This window comes from Capricornis sumatraensis, chromosome 14 (genome assembly GCF_032405125.1).
Source record: "Capricornis sumatraensis isolate serow.1 chromosome 14, serow.2, whole genome shotgun sequence".
Taxonomy (NCBI): Eukaryota; Metazoa; Chordata; class Mammalia; order Artiodactyla; family Bovidae; genus Capricornis; species Capricornis sumatraensis.
In genome coordinates, this window is record NC_091082.1 from 76,308,772 (window position 1) to 76,330,696 (window position 21,925).

Below are 21,925 nucleotides of genomic sequence, written 5' to 3' on the forward strand. Positions count from 1 at the left end.
TTCCCACTTGCTTCTTGAGAGATTTTTTTTTAAAATTTATTTTTAATTGGATGATAATTGCTTTACAATGTTGTGTTGGTTTCTGATATACATCAACATGAATCAGTCATAGGTATACATATGTCCCCTCCCTCATGAACCTCCCATCCCACCCCCCTAGGTTGTGATTTTTTTTTTTTTTTCATTTGATGGGGGAGTAGTTTGCAGCAACCATTTCTGGAATATGAAATAGAATATAGGCCAGGCATTTTTAGGACATTTTCATCAGGTTACCATTTGTGTTTTTTGTTGCTGTTGTTTGTAGTTTAGCTTTTTCATTTTTCCTCTTTATTCAGTATTGTTGATTCTAACTTAAAATAGAACGCAAAGTGTTGTCTTTAGAGGTAGAGCAGGTAACAGACAACTCTATCATTTCCTTATATTTTTCCCCCACTTGGATCCAGCTGATCCTTGTGTCCAGTGGGATTTTAGTTGATTTAGATGCTGTCTCTTGAGCCAGGAACTCAAGAGAAACCATAGGAATCTATTTTTGAAGCTTCATCCTCTCTGTATGAATAAATTACTTATCATTATCTCCTGCTTTTTATTCTTTGTGAAAGAAATGAAAAGAGAACTGGAGGCAGGGAGAGAAAAGAAGGAAAGCAAAGAGACTTATAATATATGCAAAACTTATAACAAAATCCTCTAAAGAAGGAACTTAAAATTCATCATCTATAATAATGGATAATGGAGAAGAGTAGTGTTCTAGACAAAAGAACTTATATTTGGAATAGGTCATGTCATACAACATTTACTCTATTTAATGACTTTTATGAACAAAGGGCTTCCTGGTGGCTCAGATGGTAAAGAATGCACCTGCAATGCGGGAGACCTGGGTTCCCTCCCTGAGTTGGGAAGAATACTGGAGTGGGCATGGCAACCCACTCTAGTATTCTTGCCTGGAGAATTCCATGGACAGAGGAGCTTGGCTGCAGTCCATGGGGTCGCACGGAGCAGTCGTGACTGAGTGACTAAGCATAGCACATGAACAAAGAAGTGAAATAAAATATTGTTATTCTGGGAAATAATTTACCAACATCTAAAGGAGATTGTCCTGAATCTGGCTGGGACATCTTTTATTAGTCCTGGCGAATAGAGGCTACTGTCTTGGATATGCTGGAGTCATCTTTTCATTGGGTCGAAATCTCTCTTAACATTTCTACATGACATCAGTTCAGTTCAGTTCAGTCACTCAGTCGTGTCCGACTCTTTGTGACCCCATGAATCGCAGCACGCCAGGCCTCCCTGTCCATCACCATCTCCCGGAGTTCACTCAAACTCATGTCCATCGAGTCCGTGATGCCATCCAGCCATCTCATCCTCTGTGGTCTCCTCCTCCTCCTGCCCCCAATCCCTCCCAGCATCAGGGTCTTTTCCAATAAGTAAGCTCTTTGCATGAGGTGGCCAAAGTACTGGAGTTTCAGCTTTAGCATCATTCCTTCCAAAGAACACCCAGGGCTGATCTCCTTTAGAATGGACTGGTTGGACCTCCTTGCAGTCCAAGAAACTCTCAAGAGTCTTCTCCAACACCACACTTCAAAAGCATCAATTCTTCGGCGCTCAACTTTCTTCACAGTCCAACTCTCACATCCATACATGACCACTGGAAAAACCATAGCCTTGACTAGACGGACATTTGTTGGCAAAGTAATGTTTCTGCTTTTCAATATGCTATCTGGGTTGGTCATAACTTTCCTTCCAAGGAGTAAGCGTCTTTTTATTTCATGGCTGCAGTCACCATCTGCAGTGATTTTGGAGCCCCCAAAAATAAAGTCAGCCACTGTTTCCACTGTTTCCCCATCTATTTCCCATGAAGTGATGGGACCAGATGCCATGATCTTCATTTTCTGAATGTTGAGCTTTAAGCCAACTTTTTCACTCTCCTCTTTTCTCTATTCTCCCCCCAAATGATAATTTCATCCCTGGGTAAAGAAGTCCATCATGGCTGGGTTTTCAGGTCCCTCCTTTGATGAACACTTATTGTTTACTGTGTGCTAGGTGAAGTCACCATGATAGTTGAGGGATTGTGAGAAGAAAACAAAGCATAGTTCCTTTTTTAGGGACTTTAAAAAGTTTTAGATGTGTTAAGCCTCTTTTCTTCCTTCCTCTCCTTGCCTTCAGTTTTTGTTTTCTTTTTGTTTGTTTTTATTGTTTTAAAATATTCGTTAATTTATGGCTGCACAGGGTCTTCCTGGCTACATTTGGGCTTTTTCTACACTTGTGGCTTGGGGGCTACTCCCTGGTTGCAGCCTGGTGGCTTCTTATTGAAGTGGCTTCTCTTGTTGCAGAGAGTAGGCTCTAGGGCTTTGGGGCTTCAATAGTTGCGGTGCATATGTTCAGTTGCCCCTTGGCATGAAGAATCTTCTCAGGTTCTAGAGATTAAACGCATGTCCCCTGCTTTGGCAGGTAGATTCTTAACCACTGGACCGCTAGGGAAGTGTTTTGTGTTTTGTGTCCCTTTCCGTTTTATCTGAGAAGAAAGATTTGTTTCACCTTACTGGTATGTTCTTGCATCTTTTCATTTATGGCTCCTGGTTAGTGCTATCATAAGATTTTCAGATGTGTGTGTGTTGAGTGACATTTCTTTCCTGAACTGTTTTCTCCATTTTTCTGAGGAAGGCTGCTAACCTATTCTAGCAGCAGCATTTCTCAAGCATCTTCAGATTCAACGTTTGGGCTGACTTTTGTCTTAACTAGTCTTAATCTTCATGGCTGGTGTTCCTTTGAGATATAGTTGAGGAAGAGGTCTCCTTCTCCATCTAGGGTCCTTAGGATCTGGTGCAGTGATGAGTTAGGAAGGCACTGCTGAACTCAGGCATGCAGTAATGTTGTAGTGGATGCATACAATTTGGGGAAAAACTTTTGCAGTGCACCTCCCAGGCTTTCGCAGGAACAAAGTAGAAAGAAGAAGACACGCAGGGTTGATGATTGCTTAATAAATGCCGTGAATAAGATGTGACGCTTAGAGGCAGAACTGATTGAATTTGCCTGGACGACATGAAGCAATCTTAGCAGAAGAAAGAGGTGGGTCAGGAGGAATGAGTAGGATGTATTTGTTGGGAAGAGAAGAATGTCTCCAGGAAGGGAGAAAACAGGAGCTGAAAGACTGGTAGAGTGTGGATACTTTGAATGCAGGGCATGTTCAGGAAGCCAGGAGTCCAGAATGTGTTTTTCTTAGGGTAAGTAGGGTGAGGTGGGGTGGGAAATGGAAATTGGTTTCAGTCTGGGTTTTGATGGTAACCCAAGAATTGTGTATGACTTTTATCTTTGGAAAGATAAGAATTTTCCTGGATGGGCCCCTTAGGACTTGCCAGTGTCACTGACTTTCTTTTTTTCTTGTTTCCAAGTCACTCCTTTGTTTTCAAACATAAATTGCCTATCTGTTCCCATTTGATTCTGTCCCCGGAGAAAATACATATTTACAGTCCTGGTAGCAATGTGGATTGCCTGGGTAAGCTTTTAGGAGTAAGTAACGTCAAACATACCTTACCAAGGCACATTTTGTATTTGTCTTGCTCTGGTGATAATCTGGTGAGAATGATGGCCAGCCGGAAAGTCAGCATATCTTAATAAACCATCTGTTTTACAGGAATGCTGGGGTTCTGGCAAAGGTCATATCTGCCTGACATACATTTTATAATGATGACTCTTTTGAACTTGTTTGGGTGGTGACAGAAGTGTGTGTCTCCGGTCTCGGTCGTCCTTGCAAAGGGTAGTCTGAAGTGCTGTGAATTACTCTTCAGTTCGTTTGCATCCCTCAGCCTCTGACACTGTGAGCCTGAAAAACCAAACAAAAAGCATCAAATGGAAATTATTTCTACCATTTCACTACTGTGGCGTCAGAAGTGGGTGGTAGCGAAGGGTGAAGAAACTGGAGAGATTACGTGTTCTCTCTTTTTATTTGGCTGCACCAGATTGTGGCTGTGGCCCTTGGGATCGTCAGTCTTTGTTGCGGCATGTGGGATCTAGTTCTCCAACCAGGGATCCAGCCTGGGCCCCCGGCACTGAGAGTGCGGAGTGTTGGTCACTGGACCGCCAGGGATGTCCCTGTGTGGTGTTTTGTGGCTGGGTTTGTCAGCTGTGCGTGTGCCAATGTGTGTGTGTGCAGTCGCTCAACCGTGTGCAACTCTCTCAGACCCCATGGACTGTAGCCCACCAGGCTCCTCTATCCATGGGATTTCCCAGCCAAGAATAGTGGAGTGGGTTGCCATTTCCTACGAAGGGGATCTTCCCAGCCCAGGGATTGGACCTGCATCTCTTGTGTCTTCTGCACTGGCAGGTGGATTCTTTACACTGTGCCACCTGGGAGGCCTGAGTGTGCCAATAGCGGGATTTCCCTTGAGAACATGGGCACAGGGTGAGCCCAGCTCCTCCGAGATGAGGTGGAGATGTACTTCCTGCTTTTGTGGTTTGGCAGGAGGGGTTCAGGAGAATGATACCCAGATATTGGGAGTTTCTTTAAAAAGTCGGCTACCACCCTCTTTATCAGATATAGGACAAGGCCTAGTGAGAGTATCAGCCCAATTGCAGTTTGGCCAGAAAATCCGTATTTGCCAAATGTTACTGTTCCAAGGGAAGTGATATAGCAAGACATTTCCAGAGAGAGGGAAGGAAAGAGGAAATTCCATGTTATGGGATTAAAAATGGAGAGAGTATGCTGAAAGCAGTTACTAAAAACTCGTATAGTGTATACGTTTTTTATTGTCTTTTAATCCCTGAGGTAAGGCTTTTTCTGCTTATGGAGGGATCTTTCTGCACTCTTGAAGAGCTGACTGTTGAGAAGGCATTGAAGAGATGATGCCATTCCCTGGGCACGTTGTCATTTTGATGAGGTGGAAATGTGTTGGAAGGAAAGGATTCTTTTCTTGCTAATTCTGCCTCTCCATGGTGGAGAGAGAGCTATGGTTGACTGGAGGGGAGTCACTGCCGGGAGACTAAACAGGGTTAAGAGGGCTCCTGCTCAGTCTGTGACTTACACTAAGCCTCTAGGGCCTTTTCTGGTCCTCAGGCTGAGCTTGGGATGCTGCCGTGTGAGGGCCTGAGGGTGCACAGCTTGACTCTTTCGGAGTCTTGAATGTGTGGCTTTGTGCGCAGTGCAGCAGTTGGTGAGCGGATGTGGGGGGTGGTGACTGCTGGATCAAATGATGGAGTAGACATACACTGGTATTTCATCACACTCCCAGATTTGCTCACCTGGGGGGCTCGTTAAAACTAGTTTCCTGCTTGGAGTTCCCTGGTGGCCCGGTGCTTAGGATTCCAGGCTTTTACTGCCACGGCCTGGGCTCAGTCCCTAGTCAGGGAACTGAGATTCTGAAAATCATGCTTATCAGCCAGGAAAAAAAAAAAAAAAGAAAGAAAACCAAAAAAGTAGGTTCCTGCAAGGAACCCTGGACATGGGGAATCACACTCTTTAGTGAAGCCTTGGAATCTGCATAACAAATTCCTTAGGTGGCTTTTCACTTGGGAAATTGCTGGTTCCTAGTTGCCTGTCTGCAACAGCTCTAAGTTCATTTTGTAGCTTGGAAAAGTCTTTCCCCCAATAATCCAGCTGTGGGGAAGGAGTGTGAGTGGCCGAGTGGTTCTGATGTATCAACAGGGCTCATATGTGCTGCACATTCTAAACTCAGGGTCGCCTGATGATATTTTGCAGAGAGCTTGGGAGTCTATTTCAGGAGCTAGGTTTATTGCCCTTTAAAATGTGGTATTTTCCCCTGTTTAAGAGCAATTTAAGACTGTTAATTTGCTCCCTGGGGTTACAGGTTGAATATGCTTGCTGTTCTGGAATTTGTAGCCTGGGCTTGGCCAGATGGTAAAAGACCACCTGATTTTCCTAAGTCAACTCTCAAAATTATCCTCCTGAATATTCATTGGAAAAACTGATGCTGAAGCGCCAATACTTTGGCCACCTGATGCGAAGAACTGACTCATTAGAAAAGACCCTGATGCTGGGAAAGATTGAAGGCAGGAGGAGAAGAGGACGACAGAGGATGAGATGGTTGGATGGCATCACCGACTCAATGGACATGAGCTTGAACAGACTCCAGGAATTGGTGGTGATGGACAGGGAAGCCTGGCACGCTGCAGTCTTTGCAGTGGTAGCAAAGAGTCTGACACGACTGAGTAACCGAACTGATAGAATAAAAACAGGAGAGAAAAGAGAAAAATTGTTGGCCTAGGAGTGGTGCAGGGGAGGAGTCTTTCACAACTGGATGGGTCCTAGAATTTCCTGCATGTTTCAGTTGTTTTCCTTGCCGTAATAAGGATGGTGATGGTGACGAGAGTAAGAACAAACACACACACAATAAAAATAGCAAGTATTTAATGAGGACTTACTCTGTGCCAAGCATTGTGCTAGACGCTTTGCATACCTTGTCTCATCTAATTTCTGTGACAGTCCTATGAAGTAAATATGTGCACTTCATTTTACAGATGAGGCAACTGAGTTAGAGTGATTAGCTCAAGTTGCATAGCTAGTGGTGGCACATATGGAATTCAGACTCTGTGAAGTCTGACTTCAGGTGCAAAATCCAGTGCAGATTATAGATTTCGTGCCTCCAGGGCGAGGCAGGAAGAATGAATGAAGGGAGCAGAGCTGCAGTCACATAGGGGGCGGTGGGGACCACAGCCAAACCAGAGTCCTTGCCTGTCAATGCAGTAGCCACTGCAGTCCCACCTCCTTGGTGCTAGGCTGAAATTCAGGCCATTGCTATCAAATTTTTTGTTTTTTTTTTCATGAGCTAATGGTATCTGTATTTTGTGGTGAGATATCTTGATTTCTGGGCTTTCCAGGTGGCACTAATGGTACTTAAAGAACGTGCCTGCCAGTGCAGGAGACGTAAGAGACATGGGTTCGATCCTTGACTTGGGGAGATCCCCTGGAGGAGGGCATGTCAACCCACTCCAGTATTCTTGCCTGGAGAATCCCATGGACGTATGAGCCTGGTGGCCTACAGTCCATAGGGTCACGAAGAGTCAGACTTGACCGAAGTGACTTAGCACACACACACATCTTGGTTTTTAAATAGGGGCAACAAACTCAGAGTCTAAAATAAAAGTATCTCGGTCGAACAGAACAACAGAATGTAAACAAGCTCTTTAATCTGTTGTGTGTACTGCCGTATTCGCAGCTTTAAGAACAGTGCCTGGCATAGAGTAGGTAAAGAAGGAAAAGTTGAAGTGACTGTGAACTTTTTGTTTTTCCCCAGAAAACTGAACCATCTCGTAGTGGCAGAGCTTAGTGTATTTAGAAAGGATGGATAAACTGAAGTAGCCACATAAGAAACGTAAATGAATGATCTTTCCTTGTGCTGCGTTGCAAGTTGGTAATGATTGAACAAATTTGATGGAATCAACATGGTGAAGTGTTAAGACGCTCAGTCATGTCCTGCTCTTTGCAACCCCATGGTCTGGAGCCCACCAGGCTCCTCTGTCCATGGAATTTTCTAGGTAAGATTACTGGAGTGGGTTACTATGCCCTCTTCCAGGGGATCTTCCTGACCCAGGGATCAAACTCGGGTCTCTTGCATTGTAGCTGGATTCTTTACTGTGAAAATAGTAAAGTCTAAAACTCTCAAATCCCAGAGAAGACTAAATTTAAGTCTGTGACAGCTAATTTGTAGTTTCAGGGTTAAAAGGTGTTATGTACACCTCTTGAGATTTTCATTCTAGAATTTAATATTACAGAGTGAACCTCTCCTGACTCAGGATTAATTGAAAAAAGGTACATATGTTAAGAGGTCTTAACTTCTGAGATGTTCTTTATTGATAGAGCATTGCTGTGGGATTAACCATATCTGCAGCCTTAGAAACAGGAGGCATTCCTGCCTTTTCACTGTCTGGTTCACAGACATGAAGGCTGGGAAGGATTGTCAAGGCTTTTGTGAGGCAGTTGGTTAATGGTTAACTCCTACAGCATGCCAGACATAACACCTAATCTTTGATGAGACCTACAGCTCAGAATGACTAATGGTTAACCATTCCTTACCTTTGACTCAGACCATCTACCATCCATAGTTTGTTCTCTTAAATATGTGAGACTGTGAAGGGTTTTTTCTTTCTTTCGCAAATAAAATTTACATCGCACAGACATTTTATGACTCATTCCTTGCAAAGAAAGCAGGTGCTATCTATGAATAGTTTGGTGGTTTTTTTCGGGACTAGCAGAATGATTGCTTCTGAGTTTTCATTTAACTCTATCACAGCTGTGTCGCTAGAGATCCATCTCAAAGGGCCCTTTCCTCAGTGCAAAATATGAAAAAAAAAAGTGCTGGTGTGAGCGGATGGTGTGAGCAGTGCTGGTGTGTCTTTTTGGCTGCTGTGCTGCGTATGACGGTGAGACTTTCTTATTGATGGCGACCAGTCATCTGGACTGAAAAAGGTGAAAAATAAAAGCAAAGAAAGAAAGACAGGGAAGCCTGGCATGCTGCAGTCCGTAGGGTCACGAAGAATCGGATGCGACTTAGCTACTGAACGACAACAGCAAAGAAGCAAAGAGAAGTTTGAGGCCTCCGTCTCCTCACAGGGGTTGTTTGAGTTGGGTTGGACAAAGAGTCAGCCCCCTCACTGCTGGTTACTGAGTGGTGGGCACCAGACAGAATGCCTGTTCCATGATGAGAAGTCTCAGATCTACCATGTGTTATGTCCAACTGAAGCTTTTGGTGCTCTTGTCTACTTAAGAGCAATCTATAAACATTAGAAAGAGTCTTTATCTTTAAAAAGAAAAAATGAACCTGGGCTGAAGATTAGTTTTTGCCAGTTCTGAGAAGTTGATCCTTAGTGGTGGTAATGGTTCCATAGTCATTATCATCAGGGTCCTGGTTTCCTTGCTAAGCGGTTGTTCTTAATTTCCTCTCTGCAGTTTGTGTGCTGTCTGAGCCGAGGATGCATGGCTGACATGACCAGCGTCTGTCTGGCTTGGATTTACTCCTGAGAGCTCGTTGTTATGTCGTGTGCTCAGTTGTGTCCAAATCTTTGCGACCCTGTGGACTGTGACCACCAGGCTCCTCTGCCCTTGGGATTTCCCAGGCAAGAATACTGGAGCGGGTTGCCATTTCCTATGAAGGGGATCTTCCCCACCCAGGGATCAAACCCGTGTCTCCTGTATCTCCTGCATTATAAGCAGATTCTTTACTTGCTGAGCCATTGAGAAAGCCCTTACTTACTGAGTTCCTTGTAAATGTGTTCTAAACTGGCAGTTGAGTCCAGGTTGGAATATATTTTGTTTTTTACAAACTCTTAAAATTAAGAGAGAGAGACTGGGCACCCTTTCCTTTGTAGGTAATGGTTTTTGAGAAAGTTCTGCGGGCTGGCTGCATCTCACATTCAGACTTAGGTTCCATGCAGATGCCGGCAGCCCCACCTCACCTTGGACCCTGTCCTTGCAGAGGGTCTGGCCATCTCCTAATGGCCACAGGGCGTGTTTCTCAGTTCTCATCTGATTTGACCTTCCTTTGCAATTTGACATGGACCTTGGCTGCCTCCTTGAAGCATTACCTTCTTGGGCCCCGGTGATGTTTCTCCTCCCCTGGGTGTTCCCTGCCACTGTCCTTTGGGGGTTCTTCTCTGCTGCTTAGCTGTGAGTGCAGGTGTGGTCTAGCAAGTGACCTCTGTTCTCCTGTCACTGATTTCCAAGTTTGGCTGTAACTCTTCTCTCTGTCTTCAGGGCAGCCGCGTTCCAGCTGCCCCTGGATTTTCCATGGGATTGACTGCAAATATCAAACTCAGAGTGTCACACACATGCATTGACTTTCTCCTGAAACCTCTTCCTTCTTCCATATTCCCGCTCTTGGGCATGGTGTCACCTCCTGTCGAGTTAAATGCACTGGAGACTCAAGTCAACCTCCTTCACCCCCAATGTGTGTAATACCAAGCCCTTTTCCTTACTCTAAGGTTGGTATTTTTCTTCAAACTGAGCTGATTCTACTGTCCTTCAGAGACAGTCTGTACCTTTCCTCATGCAGACAGATTCCCCAGGACTCTTGACCTATTCCATTCGTCTAATAAATCTTGTTTACCTGTTTGTCTCCCCCTTGATGGATAGAACTCAGCCATCTGCAAGCAGAATAGTACCTTGGAACTATGTAGTCTAGTGGAAGTGTGTGAATACTATTCCGAGGCTGATGGGTGTGCTACCTTTTACGTTCAGAGTTGGGGCTGGGATATCAGTCTGTGGACTTCCTGCTTCTGAGAACCCTGTTTCAGTGATGCCTATCATTTGGGTGCTTTAAGTTGGTGTGACAGTTATGAAGGTGATAGAGGGCAGGAGGCAGTTTTGGTTCTGTGGGAAAAATACAGACTTCCAGAACATTGCTCTAAGGATCGGGTAAGACTCATGCATCAGGAGCTCCCAATGAGAAGCAGGTTCTCCGTCGTAATAGGTTTTGGGCAGCTCCCCACTGCCAGGGCTGGACAAAATGCTTGCATGCAGCAACTGAGAGAAATGGTCTTTGGCTAAATGGCAATTGACCGGAGTCACAATCCTCGCGTATTTCTTCACTCCTCCAATGTAAGTGTGAAGGTCATCTCAGAGGTGGAGCTCAGGTGAAGGCAGTGGCTGTGCTTCAGTTCTGCAATGTCGGTTGAAAGACTTCAGTCTCAAGTTGACTCTCCCTCACTTCCAGAACTAGTGGGAAGGAATTGGGAAGGGGTGACGTCACTGACGGCATTCTAATGACCATTTCCTACTTCTGCAGTTGGGGCAAGGTACCTGACTTCCCTATTTCTCAAACTTCCCCAGGACAAGAAAGTTCTGTATTCAAAATGGGTAGAGTCCCAGACAGCTTATTAAAAAGCAGAGACATTACTTTGCTGACAAAGTTCTTTCTAGTCAAAGCTATGGTTTTTCCACTTGTCATGGATGGATGTGAGAGTTGGACTGTAAAAAGAGGCTGAGTGTCGAAGAGTTGATGCTTATGAACTGGGTGTTGGAGAAGACTCTTGAGAGTCCTTTGGCCTGCAAGGAGATCAAACCAATCAGTCCTAAAGTAAATCAACCCTGAATATTCATTGGAAAGACTGATGCTGAAGCTGAAGCTCCAATACTTTGGCCACCCGATGTGAAGAGCTGACTCATTGGAAAGGATCCTGATGCTGGGAAAGATTGAAGGTGGGAGGAGAAGGGGAAGACAGAGGATGAGATGGTTGGATGGCATCATTGACTCAATGGAGATGAATTTGAGCAAGCTCTGGGCAATCATGAAGGACAGGGAAGCCTGGCGTGCTGCAGTCCCTGAGGTGGCAAAGAGTCAGAAGTGACTGAGCGACTGAACAACAAAGGGTCCCAGAAACCAGCCGTTGCCCTAGGCTTGTCCTTACTGGGAAGGCTCAGAGACTCAACTGTAAGCTAAGATAAATAAGTAAAAAGACATAAGGCAACCTTGTTGAAGTAGGTATGTCAGGTATATTTGCTCCCAGACAGGTAGAAATATTCTATATGCAGATAAAATTAAACAACACGTAATTATTGCTGATGTTAGTCTCTCCTCTTCCTGCAGCTAAATATGTCACATGATTTTTGCTAATCGCCCCAACTACAAATTTCAATAACATCTCATTTGGTTTTTCTGCTGTCTTATTAGAAAACTTGAAATCTGGTTACAGCCTATGTAAATAATTGATATAAGAATGATAGCACTGTTTCATCTGTGTATTCCACATGTACATTTTCTGTGAGATTTTTTTAGCATTATACTGCTAGGCACACAGGGCCACATATAAAGGAGCTGCACTTTGCTTTGAGAGGAAAGAATGAGCCCCTGGGGAGTTGGTGGAAATATAACAGTTCTAAACCAAGGTTTGAAGTGACAGTGCAATGCTGGATTTTATTTTTCTGCTCCTTAAAGTCTATTTTTAAAGTTTATCTTGTCTTGTAACTATATACCTACATATTGGAGATAAGAATGGAAGAGGGGCAGCTGGCAATAAATTTATGACTGTGTTTACATAAGCTTCAGTCTTCTGATTACTGAGGTATGTCAAAGAAGTCATGCCTGAAATGTCTTGCAACATCTTTCTCCATGCCAACCCCAATACTGGGTGTAAGTTTAGGTCAGATTACCTCTTATGTATTGTCGGAGATTATTTTGAAGATGTAATGAGTTATTTCTTACAAAATATTTAGAATAGTGTCATAGAAAACCCTAAATAGTGCTTGCCATCTTATTGTTAAATGCTCTTGTTTATTTTTAACAAAATTGTATTTAAATCTTACTTTTGATTTAAAACTCAGAATTCCTCTGTTAACTGGATTTCAGGGTTTTTTTTTTGGTTGAAATTTTCTTTTGAGATCCTTTGTTTACTTTTATAGGGTTAGGCTACAAAACAAACTAATAATATATATTACCAATAATATACTTAAAAAATTTTTAAATTGAAGCATAGTTGATTTACAATGTTGTGTTAGTTTCTGGTATACAGCAAAGTGATTCACTTATACATATACATATATTCTTTTTTCATATTCTTTTTCACTATAGGTTATTATAAGATATTGAATATAGTTCCCTGTGCTATACAGTAAGATCTTGTTGTTCATCTATTTTATATACAGTCATTATTAGGTTTTTTAAATTACAAATTTCAACAAAGTCTCATCTGATCTTTCTACTGTCTTGTTAAAACACTAATGGTCATCTGGTTACCTCCTATGTGAATAATTGGTGTGAGTGATAACACTGTCTCTTTTATGTTTTCCACATACATATTTTCTGTGATACTATTACTTTTAACATTGCTGTGTTATGTTTGATTATGGAACACTTCCACACAGTCAAATAACTCTGCCTTTGGTTTTCATAATTTGTTCTAATTCTTAGACCTTCAAATGCTATATTTCCCCCAAAGTTTAGATTAAAATGCCTATCCTTTTCCTTAGCTTTTAAATGATTAAAATGTTTAATATAAATTATTTTTAAGTTCCCATATTTTTCTTGTATAATTCTTGTCCCTTTGTGAGTTGTATTGTAGCAAGAGGAGGCTTATCTTGCCCCTGGGAAAACAAACTTATAAAGTGTCCATCATTTGCCTGCCTAGTAAGAAAGGGAACTGAATTAAACTCAGATCTCTGTCTCTAAAGCCCAGACTCTTAACCAACATAATAAGAACATGTCATAACAGTTGCTCTTAAAATTGAGTATATGGCATGGAAAATGGCTTTAAGTTAATTTTTCTCTATATTACACCTGGTGATCCCAGTTTATTTTCTTAAGTGTTTGTTAAGCTCCTAATATGTTCCATACACAGTGTTAGGTAGAAGTTCAACAGGGATAAATATAAATAGTGTCCCTCTTGAAGAGTTTATAGCTTCTTGTTCATAGAATTTTTACGGTGTTTTTACTGATTAAATTTTCTGTTTAATCGGCTCTCTTCTGGTTTATGAGACCATAATATTATTATCACACTGTAGTACTGTTAAAATATGAAAAGAAATTTTAACATTTTTGCCCATTTCTGCCAGATGAATCTCAATTATTTGCCATGATATTCCTTGAACTTTGGTATTGATTTAAAACTGCACAGCCTATCAACTAGAATACATTTTAATCTTTACTATAGTTAGTTTTCTCTAATTAGTCTTGAGCGTGGTTAAATCCTTCATTGTTAGCGTCTGACATAGCTTCTCATATTAATGAATAGTTACCAAGTACCAGAGGTTTTTCTTCGTCTTTCCTCTAAGGTTCACACTCGATCTCTGGAATGAATATATGCTTTCCTCATATTCATAACGCGAGGATCTAAGGCACCACATGCCCTACAGATGTGGTCGTTCCAGGCCAGAGCAGTCCTGGCTGGCTTTAGGTTTCTTTCAGACTTTCTTATAAAAACCTTAGATAGGCTGTAACAAGTTATCCCTTCATCTGCTCCTGTGATAACCAAGGTTCCTTATTGACATGGAAATCTGGTGAGACCAGTGATGAACTGATTGCTGGACATTCATTTCTGCCTGTCCCTCGGTGGTCCTGACAGCATCAGGATGTTGTACTTCTCGAGAGATTTATTCAGTAAACACTGTATCCCGGAAGCCACTTGTCTTCAAGCCACTTATATTAGGAACCATCTCTTGTCATTTACTGAGATGGAGAAGGGCTTCCCTGGTGGCTCAGATGGTAGCTCATTAATGAGATGGAAAAAGATGGTATTCCTGCAGGGGTGGCTATGATTACGAGAGCCCTCAAGTAGAGAGTGCTCAGGAGAGGTGAAGTTGAGCCGTATGGAAGAACATGGGAAGCTGGGGGTGTTTGAACAAAATTGGAGCCTCCTTGGGTATGTTTTAAAGGAAACTGCAGATTTGACTGGCCAGGGAGTGAGGCAGATATATGGTGCCTTTTAATTGGGAAGCTGGGTCGTGACTATGCCCTTTTGTTCCAGGCTCCTAAAAATCAAGGTGTCTTTCATGATGGTCACAAATATACCAGCAACGTGGATATATAAGTAGATGGTACTGAGTTGGGAGAATATTCTTCAGAGAACTTTTGTGTGCTTGGGCACATCCATGCTGGTGTCTTGGAATTAAGCGTAAAGCCGAGATGCCCTCGACTGGAATTGTGACTCGTCGCCTTCCGTGAGAAAACGTCACACGGAGTTGCGGGCAGACACTGGCAGGTCGGACTGTTTGCCCTTTGCCTCCTCAAGTGGCTGGTACATTTGTGTCCCCAGGAGGAAGAGTTCCTGCAGGACATGCAGTGGCTTTTGAAGTTGAGTTTCCTGTAATAGGAAGAGTGTTTTCTGTATTTGGAGACAAACGGAACTGAACATTATTTTCCTTTTAGGAGCTGTCTTATAGTCATTTTTTGAAATTTTGAGTTAGAAGTCGTATAACAACCCAGGTTCCATCCCTGGGTCAGGAAGGTCCCCTGGAGAAGGGAATGGCTACCCACTTCAATATTCTTGCCTGGAGAAGTCTATAGACTTCTCCTATAGACAGAGGAGCCTCGAAGACCACAATCCATGGGGTCACAGGGAATAGACACCACTGAGCGACTAACAGACATAACTCTCATAAACATAACTAACAACTTTACAGAGAGTTTGACATATTAACCGTTTAAAAAATTATAGTGACGGGAACTTTAGCAGACTTTCTGAGTTCATACAAATAGATAAGTTTACCATGTAAACTGTTGGCTTTGATGTTTTCTTTTGAGGGCAGAGATAAAGTGCATTAAATTTAAATTTGAGATCATAGGTTTTAAACAATTTTTTGAAATGTTGCTTTATTTTTGGACACATACTAAGAAATGTGATCAGTGCTTCATGTAGCTCCTTTAAGAGCTAATAGTTTTAATGAAAATGTCAATCAGTTAATCTTTATGACTGTTGAAGACTATTGCTACTGTATCTTTTATTAATTTTTGAGTAATAATTATTATTGTAGAAATATAGAAAAAATTTTAAAGCAAAAAATAAAAAATCACCCAGCATCCTCCTACCCATGAGTAATCGCTGTATCACTTGTCTTGTCCTTTTCTGTGTTGTGTGTGTACACAGGTATGTGCATTCCTGCATGTGTGCATGTGGATGTATGTGTTTTTAATTAAATTGGGAACAACATACTGATACAGTTTTATGTTCACCTTTTTTCACCCTGTCAATAGCTGACAGTTTGGGGTATGTGTTCCCTGAACTATTTTTATGCACATGCATACACAATGTGAAATGTAAAGAAAGCTTTAAGAAAACAAATTAGAGACATTAGGCTTTTGTTACTCAGAGATATGTGGTAATAGCTCCTTATCCTGTGAGTATGTATACATCCTGGTTCTTTTAAATGTTTGCACCATGTTCCACACAAAATTTCAGTTTTATCAAGGTTTCCCTATTATGTCCTTTTACATAAATACATGTAGAATCTTGTAGGATAGATTCCTAGAAGTAGAATTACTGGGTTAAAGGTCATGCACACACGTTTTCCCAGGTAGTGCCGAATTTCCCTTAAAAGGGTCTTACCTGTCTCTGTTCTGGGCTTCCCTGGTAGCTCAGAGGTTAAAGCGTCTGCCTGCAATGCGGGAGACCTGGGTTCGATCCCTAGGTCGGGAAGATCCCCTGGAGAAGGAAATGGCAACCCACTCCAGTATTCTTGCCTGGAGAATCCCGTGGACGGAGGAGCCTGGAGGGCTACAGCCCACGGGGTCGCAAAGAGTTGGACACGACTGAGCGACTTTCACTTTCACTTGTGTCTGTTCCAATAAAATGCACTGTATCCTCATTGGCACCGAAAATGGCCAGTCTCTAATTTTTTTCCAACTTGAGAGTTAAAAAATAAAACAACAGACCACTTATGCTTAATTTACATAATTACATGTGTCTAATTTACACTTCCCTAATAATTTAGTGTGTTTGAATGTCTTCATGTACTCCTTAGCCCTGTGTCTTTCAGTTATGTATTGCCCATTTTTCTAGTTTCTTATTGATTACTTATTGATTTCTTATAGGATATCTTTGATATTGACTTTTTGTCTGTTATATATGTTGCAAGTATTTTTTCCCCAGCAGGTCTTCTAACCTGCTTTATCTTTAGCCATGCAGGAATTTTAGATTATGTAATAAAATCTGATATGGTTTCTGAAGGTCAGGATCTTATTTAGGAAAGACCATACCTTCACATTTATAACGTATAAATTATACAGTTTTGTAACTTTAACGTTTAATTTGAGCTAGATTGGTGGACCTCTACTATTCCTTTTCCCTGTAGATTAACCATGAAAACTGGTATATTTTTGTACGGAATTTTTATGATTTACCAAAGCAATTCTGTATAATAATAAACCGAGTTAAAACTGAATGATGGAAATTTACATGTCCTAGATACGTTTTTCTTGAGGATCTTCCAGTTTTTCTCTAGCTCCCATTTATTAATAGTTTGTCTTTTCAGATTGTGTTTTCTGTCAAATCATCTCCTTCTCCCACTGAGTCCCAAAGTTTCATATGTAAATTAGATAGCCAGTGAGAACTTTTTGTATGATGCAGGGAACCCAGGGCCAGCGCTCTGTGAAGACCTGAAGGGGTGGGGTGAGAGGGTGTGGTTTGGGAGGGAGGGGGCTCATATATGCCTATGGTCGATTCATGTTGATATATGACAAAAACCATCTCAATTTTATAAAGTAATTATCCTCCAATTAAAATAAATACTTTAAAAAGATTGTGTTTTATGGTTACTTTAGAGGTCCCAGGACTCGGGGCTGGGGGTCAGGGTGACTCAGAAGGTGTCACCAAGTCAGTTCTGCTTTCCTCTGTAATGTTTTATTTGAGAATAAAGATGTTGCTTTTAAAAAAGAAGCATACCTACTGATTTGCTAATGTGTTTGATATTTGGGGAGCAGGGCAGGTAAAAGCAGCCTCTTTTTGCCTGGAGGGGTCCAGAGGGGCAGCACTTCCAGGACTTGGCGTTGATCCTGCGTGTAGTCTGTGGCTTCTGGAGTGAGGATTCCTTGCCTCGGGGACCGGCGCTGAGCTCCCTGGGCAGGCCTGGGCTCCGCCTCACCCTGCTTCCAGCCCTATCCTGTTACAGTTATAAAGTATGTTCCATGGCTTGACCTTCTACTCTAGAACACTTTGCACGCTATTATTCCACATTTCCTCCTGAATACCTTTCTCATCTGTCCACCGGGATGTAGTTAAGCAGAAGCAATAAATACTTCAGAGCATAAATATTTTTGTTAAGCACTAAAGTGCTTTTCTAAATCTGTGAGCACAAAAGTGGCATGGAAAATTACTGAGTACATTCTAAGCTCCGGACCAAGAATGCCAGGAGAGTTTTATTTTTATGTTTAGAAAAGAAGCATGAAGTGTTGTTTGTCTGCGGGTGTGAAAAAAGTATTAAAATAGCATTTGCTAACCATGTTGTGAAGCTTTTTTCCTGCCCTATCTTAACTGGATAAGTTCAGTCTTGTTTAAATATGTTTTCTCCTGGAGTAGATGGATGGCAGTCTTTCTTATTTGGATTCCTTTGAGTTACTGCAGACGTTTTGACTCTTTAATTCTTATGCCTCATCTTAATGTTACTGTTTTTCAGACATTAACAAATAAAGTTTAGTTGTTAGTGTCACCCTTCAAATTTATTTATTTCTTGAGTGCTTTTTTTGTTTTTGTCTTTGGCTGCTCTGTGAAGCTTTTGGGATCTTAGTTCTGTGAGCAGGGATTGAACCTGGGCTGTTGGCAGTGGGACCCCTGAGTCCAAACCACTGGACCACTGGGGAATTCCTTGAGTGCTAATTTTTTACCACCTTTCCTCCAGCTGTAATAGATATATTAATAGAAAACTCATGAGGGTTTATTTGTGGTCAGAATACCCTAACCGCTTTATATGTATTGTCTCATTTAATCTGTCATGGTGCTGGTGGTAAAGAGCCCACCTGGCCAACACAGGCAACGTAAGAGAAGAGGGTTTGAGCCCTGGGTAGGGAAGATCCGCTGGAGATGGAAATGGCAACCTACTCCAGTATTCTTGCGTGGAGAATCCCATGGACAGAGGAGCCTGGCAGGCTAAAATCCATGGGGTCCCAAAGAGTTGGACACACCTGAAGAGACTTAGCATTCTACCCTGTGAAGTGTAGTGACTATTATTTTTATCTTACAGATGAGAATATTGAGGTTCAGAGAAGTCAAGATAGTTTGCCTAAGATTTTACAGCTAGTTAAAACTCAAGCTTAGTATTCAAATTTAGGACTTTCTTACATCAAAGCCCAAGCTCTTAACTCTTAGTAATGTCTTTAGATTTTTTTTTTAGGATGTGTGTCCATCCTTTTCTGTCATGAGGCTAAGGAGAGGGAATCTCTTCATCACCGGTGATGGTCCCAGTTCTCAGACTGTCGTTGCTTGATCTAAAGTGAGTTGTTAAGTAACCTTCATGATCTATTTAGTTTTGTGAGCTGGGCAAGAGAAATTCCAGGTCTTGTAGGCATCTCTTTCCTTTAGGTTCACTTGTGGTGAAGATGACACACTGTCATTGTTGCTAATTATACTTCATTCCTTCCTTCCCTTGAATCTTGTCAAGGAACAGAATCACCCACCCTCACTTCCTCTCTTTCATCCAATAGTGCAGTGGAGACTCTTGGTCTTAAAATGTCAGGAGAGGCCATTCTTCCTTTAGAGATGCAAGTATTTTGTCAGCTTTCATTCTCTCCGCCTTGCTCCTGTTCAGTTAAGAGCTTCTGTGTGATCAGTTTCCTAACATCATCCCTTTCTACTCCTTCAGAAAAAAGAGCAACAGCTCTAACTTCTTAGATGATAGAACACAGTGGCGCATACTGTTTTTTGGTTAGCTCGGCAGGTAAAAGAGGTATATCCAGAGTTTGCTCGTATTTTGACCAGCGAACATTACAGTGTAGGTTATATGGCAGGAATCACCCCACCTCTGTAACCTTGGGGACCATCAGTAGGCTGCCAAGACCACTCCTGTAACATAAGGAAGAGAGAAGGAGGAAGAGGAAGGCGCTGAAGATGGGAGAGAGGACACTGGTGGAGCGTCCCAGCAGTTTTATATTTGGTTGTCATGTGAGTTGAGTGCCACTGGTTTAGAAGCTGTCCTTATTTTCTTTGATGCAATAAGAATGTGTTCTGTATAAGCTCCTCTCAATATAATCATTCTGCCAATATTTCCGATTTGAGCAGCTTCTCATCCTGTGTGTGTGACCTTGTACATAAAGTAGGTCTAACACATGGGCCAGCGGATCAACTTGGAGCAGAGCATCACCACTGATCTCGCTGTGTCTCTGAGGAAATGAAAATCGTGTTTAAAACGTAAATGTCTTGCTTAGTGTTCTGGTTTTTTAAGACTAAGATCTACTGTAATAAATAAGCCTTTTGTTGGAGGAGGGTGGTGTATGTGGGAACAATGATGCTTGGAAGGAAAAAGGTGCAAGTTTGCTGTGGCAGGCTACGCAGCTGAGTACCCATCTCATCTGGTCTCCTTCCAAAACTAACTTTCCATGTTCCAAAACTTTCATTGTATGTTTCCGGAGGTGGGGGGCGGGGTGGGAAGTGTGGGAGGATGCAGTGGTATTTTATCAAGGCCGGTGAATAAAAGTTGGAATATTTCAGCAGCATTGCCCATCTACAGCCACTGTAGATCTCTTAAAATCGCAGTTTTATCCGTGAACTAATATGACATTATGGCATCATGAGAACATATAAGATGAGGCTTGGTTTTCGAAATTTTCCAGGTCATTCCTAGTTCTATATCATTATTGTAATAAAATCTATAGAGTTTTAACACCTATTAAAGAAAATTGAAAAGCAAATTGTTCCTACCTGAACAGGAGGGGAGTTTGGGGGAGAATGATACATGTATAGGTATGGCTAGCAGAAGGCAATGGCAACCCACTCCAGTACTCTTGCCTGGAGAATCCCATGGACAGAGGAGCCTGGTAGGCTGCAGTCCATGGGGTCACACAGAGGCGGACACAACTGGAGCGACTTAGCAGCAGCATAGGTACGGCTGAGCCCCTTCGCTGTTCACCTGAAACTGTCACAACGCTGTTAATTGGCTGCTGTTGTCATTGTTCAGTCGCTAAATCGTGTCCAACTCTCTTGCGACTCAGTGGACTGTAGTACTCCAGACTCCCCTGTCCATGGGACTTCCCAGCAAGAATACTGGAGTGTGTTGCCATTTCCTTCTCCAGGGGTTCTCCCCAACACAGGGGTTGAAAATGTGCCTCCTGCCTTGCAGGTGGATTCTTTACCACTAAGCCACCAGGGAAATCCTAATGAGAAATAGACTTCCCTGGTGGCTCAGACGGTAAAGCGTCTGTCTACAATGTGGGAGACCCAGGTTCGATCCCTGGGTTGGGAAGATCCCCTGGAGAAGGAAATGGCAACCCACTCCAGGACTATTGCCTGGAAAATCCCATGGACAGAGGAGCCTGGTAGGCTACAGCCCATGGGGTCGCAAAGAGTCGGACACGACTGAGCGACTTCACTTCACTTCACTTTACTTCACTTCCAGTACAAAATAAAGTGGTTTTTTTTTTTAAAAAAAAAACAAAAACCAATTGCTCCTATGGCACTGAATATGGGATTAGGCCATATTAAGCAAATTGTATTTCTTAAAGTAGCAGAAATATAACTAAATTCTGACACGGTTCATGGTATTGTCACTTGTATATACAAAAAGGGAAACACTTATGTTGTCTGATTTCTAGCTAATGAGGTTTTGACCAGTATGGTATGAAAGGGCTAAACTTTTGAACCTGAACTTCGGTAGTGATACAGTTACTAATAGCGCTCTGTCAGGGGTAATTGTTACAGTAGCAACTGCTTTATTCTGAGCTAGGTCATCAGTTCCCAGGGAAATGCTTGTCTTGGGAGAAAAGGTTAAATTCAAGGTTACAGGTGAAACATTTTTTTCCCTCTCAAAGCTTTATTGAGAAACCTAAGTGATTCTTAAAAGTTTAGCTCTGGAAGGGACTCAGATTGGCTGTGGAAGTGGTCTGTCCTGCCCTGTAGCCATTTTGTAGGGGGAACAACTTTGTATCTGCTCAGAGCCTTTAGGCTGGAGGGGAGAGAGGAGCTGGGTATTGGGGCCAAAGTACTTTACTGCTAAAGGGTTGGTTATTGACTTGTAGTTTACTACTAATAGCTGACATTTATTGAACACATACCATATACCACATACTGAGCTGTGTTGTTAAATCTAAATCCTCTGAACAGCCTTTTAAGCTGTATGCTACTGTTAACCTTCATTTTAGAAGCTTAGAAAACTGAAGTTGGTCAGGTTGGTAAACGATCAAGTTAGGACTTGAACTTGGGTATTTATTTCTGGCTCCAAAGAATGTCCTGGAATAAGCCCTTAGCTTCAGTTCTCTCTCCTTGATCATTTGTTCAGCCAACCAGCACAGCTGATTTGATGCCTGCTTCACATAAGCGCTCCACAAAACTCTGAAGCTCCAAAATT